This window comes from Papaver somniferum, chromosome 8, assembly GCF_003573695.1.
Source record: "Papaver somniferum cultivar HN1 chromosome 8, ASM357369v1, whole genome shotgun sequence".
Lineage (NCBI taxonomy): Eukaryota > Viridiplantae > Streptophyta > Magnoliopsida > Ranunculales > Papaveraceae > Papaver > Papaver somniferum.
In genome coordinates this window covers 41,528,151-41,534,806 of record NC_039365.1, presented here as the reverse complement: position 1 = coordinate 41,534,806, position 6,656 = coordinate 41,528,151, and the positions used below count along the sequence as shown (strand labels likewise).

The window sequence follows — 6,656 nt, the reverse complement described above, 5'->3', positions numbered from 1 at the left end:
GATAACCATTTGGTTAACTATTGTTGAACCAACTAGATGTACCTGTTTGGGTACGGTTACACAAACCTAAATAAACGTGCATTTCATTTCTGTGTAACAAGCTAAGTTTCACTACACCATATTCAGTGATTAGTAACTATACTTAGTAACCTACATGTAGCCGTTACTAATTCGTAACTGAATTTCTGTTACGAAAGTTTAGTAACGGCTATGACCCAGTTACGAATTAAGAGAAGTTTTGTAATGGCCCAGCTCATGTTACTGTTAAAAACTGTTAGAATAGAGTCGTGTTAAAAGCGCATGTGCCAGGTAACACCTAATTTTACGCGTGCTACAAACGTGTGTGAGAAAACTAACCGTAACTTATAGTACTCATCGTCTTTTCTCTTGATTACGTGACTGTTCTTGAATCGGTACTTCAGCGATTACAGCAGCCTCCATGAGGAAAACCTGAACAAGAAGGCTTGTTTATCAAAAACCTTCATCTCCGTTTAGTACTCTCAATCTTTCAGTATCTCTGTATCTCGCTCTCAATCTCTCTTCCTCTTTATCGAAGAAGATTCATTAAAATCAACAACAAGATGAAGAACTGGTTGCTTAATGGGTTCTTGTAATATCCTTTGAGTTTTGTTCAAAATCAATACTTCTATTTAGCGATTTTAGAGCTGATTGTTTAGGTTTTGATCTTGTTTTTGATTAATGTTGTTTGTTTGGAGCGACAAAGAAAGCCTAAAATCCAGAACACAGATTCCTCTTCAAACATCATCATCAATAGCTGAAGATGATCAAGATATGTGTGATTGAGGGTAACTATTTTCTTTTGTTTTTATCAATTCCACCCCAAAAATTTCAATTAGGGTTTCAAATTTTGATTTTTAGGTGTTTTCGATTTCGTGTAGGTTATTATATTTGATTTTTGATATCTCACTGATTTCAGGTTCCCAAACTTTGGAATTTATGTGATGATCTTTATTTTCTAAACTGTTTTTTGAGGTAAATCTAAGTGTTATTGGGTAATTTCTCTCAGGATTTGCAAGGGGAATTTAGGCAGTGCAGGTGTTTGGTTTTTGGGTTATTAGTTGTTACTGCTTTAAATTTGTTTGATAAATTGTCTAACTGAAAATTGCTTATTTTTGTAGGATTTGCATGGGGAATTTAGCCAGTGAAAAATCAATACTACAAATATGTAAGTAAGTTTGTCTATATAATGTTCTGAATTTACTCCTTAAATCTTTGTTTTATGATTCATCCTCTGATAAAGTAGATAGGTTAGAGAACAGAATGTTAAGATAGAGATGGTAAGAAAGTTCTCTCTTTCCCACTTCCTTAAGAAGCTAACGTTAACTTTGTTATTAAATATCAGTGTTTATCTATTATGGCTATTAATATTTAAGCCTGGATGATTAGTGGTTTGTAGTCATGTATTGCTAGAAAAATGATACAACTCATACTTATTGGTTCAGTTGATGGGGATGATTTTGTTGACAGAACAACCAGAATCTCAAGGTGGTGTTGTTGCTAAGAAGGAAAATTATACTACTTCATGTAAGGTTTAACTCTAAATATTGCTTCTCATACAACTTTCACTTACCTAGAGACGAGAGCTAGTTGTTGCCGCAAATAAGTTCAAAGAAGAATGTGCTTTTGGTGAAGGAGGTTTTGGAGGTGTATATAAGAGTTATCTTGAAACACTGGTCAGGTCAGTTGTGTTCTTGAAGCTAATGTTAAATTTGTTAATTGATTTTGTTTTTATGCTTTGAATTTGTGGTGTAAATTCCACTTTGCCGACATACCGTGATTGTTGCTAAGAATCCATCCTCTCTTGCAAGTTTAGTGTTTAGTTATGTTTTTTTATTTCCAAGAAGAAGAAGAATGGATGAATTGAAAACTAGAAGAAGGAAACGGAAAAACTTTTTATTTAATGGCATTTATCGGTCTCTCTTCAATCACTAGTTCTTTGGGAAGAAATTTTTTAGTTTTGATTTGTTTGATTTTATATATATTTACGTATTAGCAGTTATCACTTTCGATGAACTCAAACTTTCCTATGAATTATAGTAAAGAATGTTTAAACAAATATGATCCATATTGGGTTAAGAATGTTTTACAAACGCACTTCCACTTCCCACATATATACTGATTGCATATGTTGCTTTGGGTACTGATTACAAATGCTTTTTGAATCTCTTAGGAAGGAGTCTAAGAAGGCAATAAATTTACTAGTAAAGGACTTGAAGGTGTTTGAAACGTTTGAGGAGAAGGTGTGTGCGCATATGACTGGACTCTTGGAGTTTGATAACTTCAGGTATGTCAAGTAATTTAAAACCTTATGTATATCTCTCTTTTTTTTTCTTGTGCTGGCAATTGAATAGTGTAATCTATGGTTATTGTGCAGGGAAAATGAGCATTTTAAAATGTATGTCAATGAAAATGATGCACGTGTAACTTTGTTTGATGCAGCCGAAAAATTGATTCAAGCTAATCCACTTTTGAATGACTAGTTAAATTTTTCAACCCTTAAGGAGTTGAGGCTGCAATCTCTCGTTAAGCAGAGGTAATTGTCCGTTTCATATGTATAGAGACACTTTCTCTGTACTGGCCCAAAATAATGGTTTATAACTGTGTACTAGTGTTTATTTGTTACCAACCAGTAATTGAAAACAATGCAGCTTGATTAGGCAGCAACACCCTCCCCAACATGGGAATCTTATGTCCAATTCCTTTTATTAAGACTCGTCCCTGCAGGTTATGCATATCGTAACCTAGAAAACATGACATTCGCAGCCAACCATTGCAATCTCAAGAAGGTTAACACCTTGTGTATATCTCTGCAGGTAATTGCACAGCCTTATTGCAATCTGCAATGAGTTAATATTGTGCTCTATAACTATCAGTGTCAAGTTCTCTGTTTTTCTTGTCAATTTTTTTTTCGAGATGTGAGGTTTTATCAAATGGGTTTCTGGAATCACAAATCAAAATTATGCATCTGATTTTTTGTTGTTGGAGTAGATGAATAGGAGGCGAAGCTATGTACTCATATTGGACTTACTATTGATATTTATCCATAAGCATTCTTCTTTGGTCTAAACTATTTGTGAGCTTCCCATTCAAATGACTGACTTAATAATATGAAATTTGCGTTTCAGGAAGTGTTGGTCACCTTCAAAAAGCCGTAGGATCCGGGAGAGGGCTGATGCCCTAGATGCTGCTGGAAACACCACTGCTGCTATTGAAAAGGTACAAACATGTGTGACTTATTTTTCTCCAACTCTTACTTTCTTCTTTTCTGTTTATTGAATTAGTTGAATTTTTATGCACAGGGGTTTGCCATTGGATCGGATGTTCTTTTGTATCTCTTGTACTTTTGGTGCCTTGGTGAGTTGTCCATCTATTTAAAGTGTGGATGTTCTTATGACAATCATGTAAGCACAATTCTGTGAAATTTAAAGTATTATTATTACAGTTTATTTCAAGTACGAAAGCTTTGTGCCATTATTCCCTAACATCGACTGAATTTCCTTATGCGTATTTGACAAATTGATAATTTCCTTATGTGTATTCTGAATTTCCTTTGTACTTGACTATAATTAAGGTTTTAACCTTCAATTGTACACTTTCTTGCGAGGTACAACGCTTATCAAATTGCTACTGGATTATGTTGTTGGTGACCTTCATCTGGTAAGTCTCTTTTGTGATCTTCTTGACATCGTGCTCAAGCATGTCTCTGTTAAACCAAGTATCATTGAAAATTGTTTGCTTCTTTTAAATAGAGAATGAATGTTTGAGTTGTAGAATGAATGGTAGTTGATGTTCTTTGTTTGCGAGCTAAACTGAGTAGTTTTAATACTCAATCTGACTCTTGTTGTATTCTTTGTAAAAGCATAAAACTGAAACTGCTGCTCATCTTTTTATCAATCATGCACATTATTCAATTTTGCATATATATAAAATTATCCATTAATCATGGCTAATTTTGTGCCATTGGTATTTTTATATATGCAGGTGACGTTCAAAGAACTAGAGTCATCTAAGAATGCTTGTGAATAAGCTACACCCATGATTACTGGCTATAGAGCTAATTGTAACCTGTATTCACTAGGTGCACATCATCCTAGGGTGATTACTTACGCTGCATCGAACCAACAAGGTACAAAGAGTCATCTTCTTGTATCTAGAAGTTAGTGTACCTTCTTGTATCTAGAAGTTATGAATCATCTGAAAGTTGAACTCACCATGAACCTAAGTATCATTGATGTAAGGACCCTCAAACTCGTCAACGCTATTATACTAGTCAAGAGATGTATTAGCCGATAATAACTCGATTAGCTTAACATGGAGGTTAATCAATAGGAATTAATATTACAACGATCTAGATACGAAATTAGTGCCGCTGGATAGATCTCGAAAAGTTATGCGAAATGGACTACTCAAACGCGTCATTCGGACACCGGACAAAGAAGATATCTTCAGATATGTACGAAGGGTAAAATTATCATTATTCATCATAACCGCTTGGCTTCCCATATCATTTGGGTAGGTGCATTTATCAATTGTCTTTGTCCTTATCAAAACCGATCGAGCATATAAGCTCATTCACTTCTTTTCCTTCTCTTTCTTCTTCTTCATTCTTTTCTCTTCCTCCTCTCCGTTCTTCACCTGCAGGTGAATCAAGTTATTGAAATAAAGAGATTTTTATATTGAGAGAGAGGTGGGGATGTTTGACTATTGGTTGCTGTTGGTGGTGCTGTTATTGGTTAGCTCTGAGAAGAAGAGGAGATGTTGATGCTGCTGTAAATTAGAATTAGGGTTTTCTCAGAAGGTTGTTTAGGAATTACGATTAGTGGTGAATAAGAAGAAATAAGGAGTGGGTTTATTCGATTGAGAGAAGAGTTGAAGTTCAATTAAAGTTTGAAGTTGTTTTGCAGACTATATGAGAATTAGGGTTGTGTTCTGTTCTTTCCCAAATTAAGAATTAGGGTTTTGTTAAAGCAGTTGAGAAATCAGATGAGATAAAATATGGTTTTGGTTGATTAAGTGGGTTAGAATCAAGAGCATATGATGATGTTGGTGTTGATTCGGGAGTTGGTTCAGTTCAGAAATTGGAGTAAGAGGTAAATTAGAATTCTTAGATTTATTTTCTTTTGTTTATGTTTAGTGAATTCGATAATTAATTGTTTCATGGTTAAATTGAAGTTAGATGGAGTACATGGAGTTCCGGTTTTGGTTTATTTGTGAAATCAAGCGTCATAATTAGGATTTATGTGGATCATTTGGGAATACAAATTTAAGGTTGTTGATAAAGGAGTGGGGTTGTGTTGAGATAACTAAATATGCTTATGTTATTGTTGTGTGTTTTGATGATACTAAACCTGAAGAACATAGAGTTGTGGTGTTGTTAGTGAGAACATGGCAGCTAGAGGAGTAATCTGGTGGTGGTTCAGATATTGAGCTTAATAGATGAGCCATGAGTCTCTGGCGGTGATTGTAGGGTTATATGAATGGATGTGCAGTGTTGTTATAGTTGAATATATGTATATTTGAATTGAGATTTCAGAGCAGAAGATGAGTTACAGGGAGGTAGGTTGAACGTTGTTGGTGGTGATGGATATATGGGTGGAGTTATAGTTGAATGTCAGGTTCTGGGAGTTGTAAATGAAATCAAATTGGTAGTGTTGTTGGAATTAGAAGTGTGATGGTTTGGTACTGCTAACGGGGGGTATGTGGTTGTGAGTTGAATTGGTGGTTTAGATGACTTGTATTGATGAAGCTGAGATTGTGCTTAGTTTAGTAGTGATTATAAAATTGTAGAATGTATTCCTGTGAAAGCTTGGAAGCTTGCAACTACAGCAATTGTAGGTAATCAAAGTTGTTGTTGTAAATGATTTATGAAGTTTAAGTTAAGGTTATGTATTGTTGTGTTGATTGATTGTTAGAACTGATTTGAGATAAATATTGATATTGTTAGAAAAGGGATGGAATGAAGTCTGTAGTAGAGCTTTGGTCTGTCTGACTGAGCTTATTCAGTCTGACTCAGATTATTTCTCGTCTGACTCAGTATCTGACTCAGCTGAATCGTATTGACCACTGAGTTACCTGAGTTGACTCAGTTAACCGATTTAGACTTGATCATTGACCCTGGACTTTGACTCCGTCGACTGTTAGTTGACCTTTTTGACTGTTATTGACCGTTAGTTAGATTCTGGTGGACTGGGCTTTAGAGTAATGGATTTGTTTAGTGGACTTGGGTTTTGACCTAGTTACTCTATGTTGATGAATTGGACCTTTTGGGTTCGAATTAGCCTTAGGTTCCTTCTACAAAGTTGTAGATAGTCATAAAACTTATTTAAATGGGTGCAGAACTATTAGATAGACTTGTATGATTCTTTTTTGAGCCTTTTGGCTAGATTCTTAGAGTGTTTGTGTGATTAACAGTTAGTTATTAACAACGATCGATTCAAAGGATGAACCAATGGATCGTGGATCTCGAGGTAGCTAGGCGTGGCTTGTCATCAAAAGAGGTGGAAATACTTTAACTCTCTTGTGATCATTGTTGTTTTCTTTCACAAAAGTTTATGTTTTGCAAATTCATGCATTGCCTGATTGTGTATTCCATGCATTGTTTTATTTTAACTTCCGAAAGTATTGTTGATTCTTTT

The 6,656-nt window shown here is 34.9% G+C and overlaps 1 long non-coding RNA gene across 8 annotated transcripts; it reads left to right on the top strand.

Moving 5' to 3' along the window:
* Positions 1 to 414: 414 nt before the first annotated feature.
* Positions 415 to 6,178, top strand: LOC113303273. Of its 8 annotated transcripts, none has more exons than XR_003337380.1 (11): positions 415 to 806; positions 938 to 993; positions 1,140 to 1,186; positions 1,489 to 1,506; positions 1,596 to 1,699; positions 2,192 to 2,305; positions 2,396 to 2,554; positions 2,746 to 2,834; positions 3,147 to 3,237; positions 3,321 to 3,678; positions 4,003 to 6,177. It is a non-coding gene; the product is annotated as an uncharacterized LOC113303273 (long non-coding RNA). The 8 variants fall into 8 exon arrangements; XR_003337375.1 differs by having other exon boundaries at positions 1,489 to 1,699; positions 4,003 to 5,111; positions 5,198 to 6,174; XR_003337379.1 differs by having other exon boundaries at positions 1,489 to 1,699; positions 2,461 to 2,554; positions 4,003 to 6,178.
* The last annotated feature ends 478 nt before the right edge of the window (positions 6,179 to 6,656 follow it).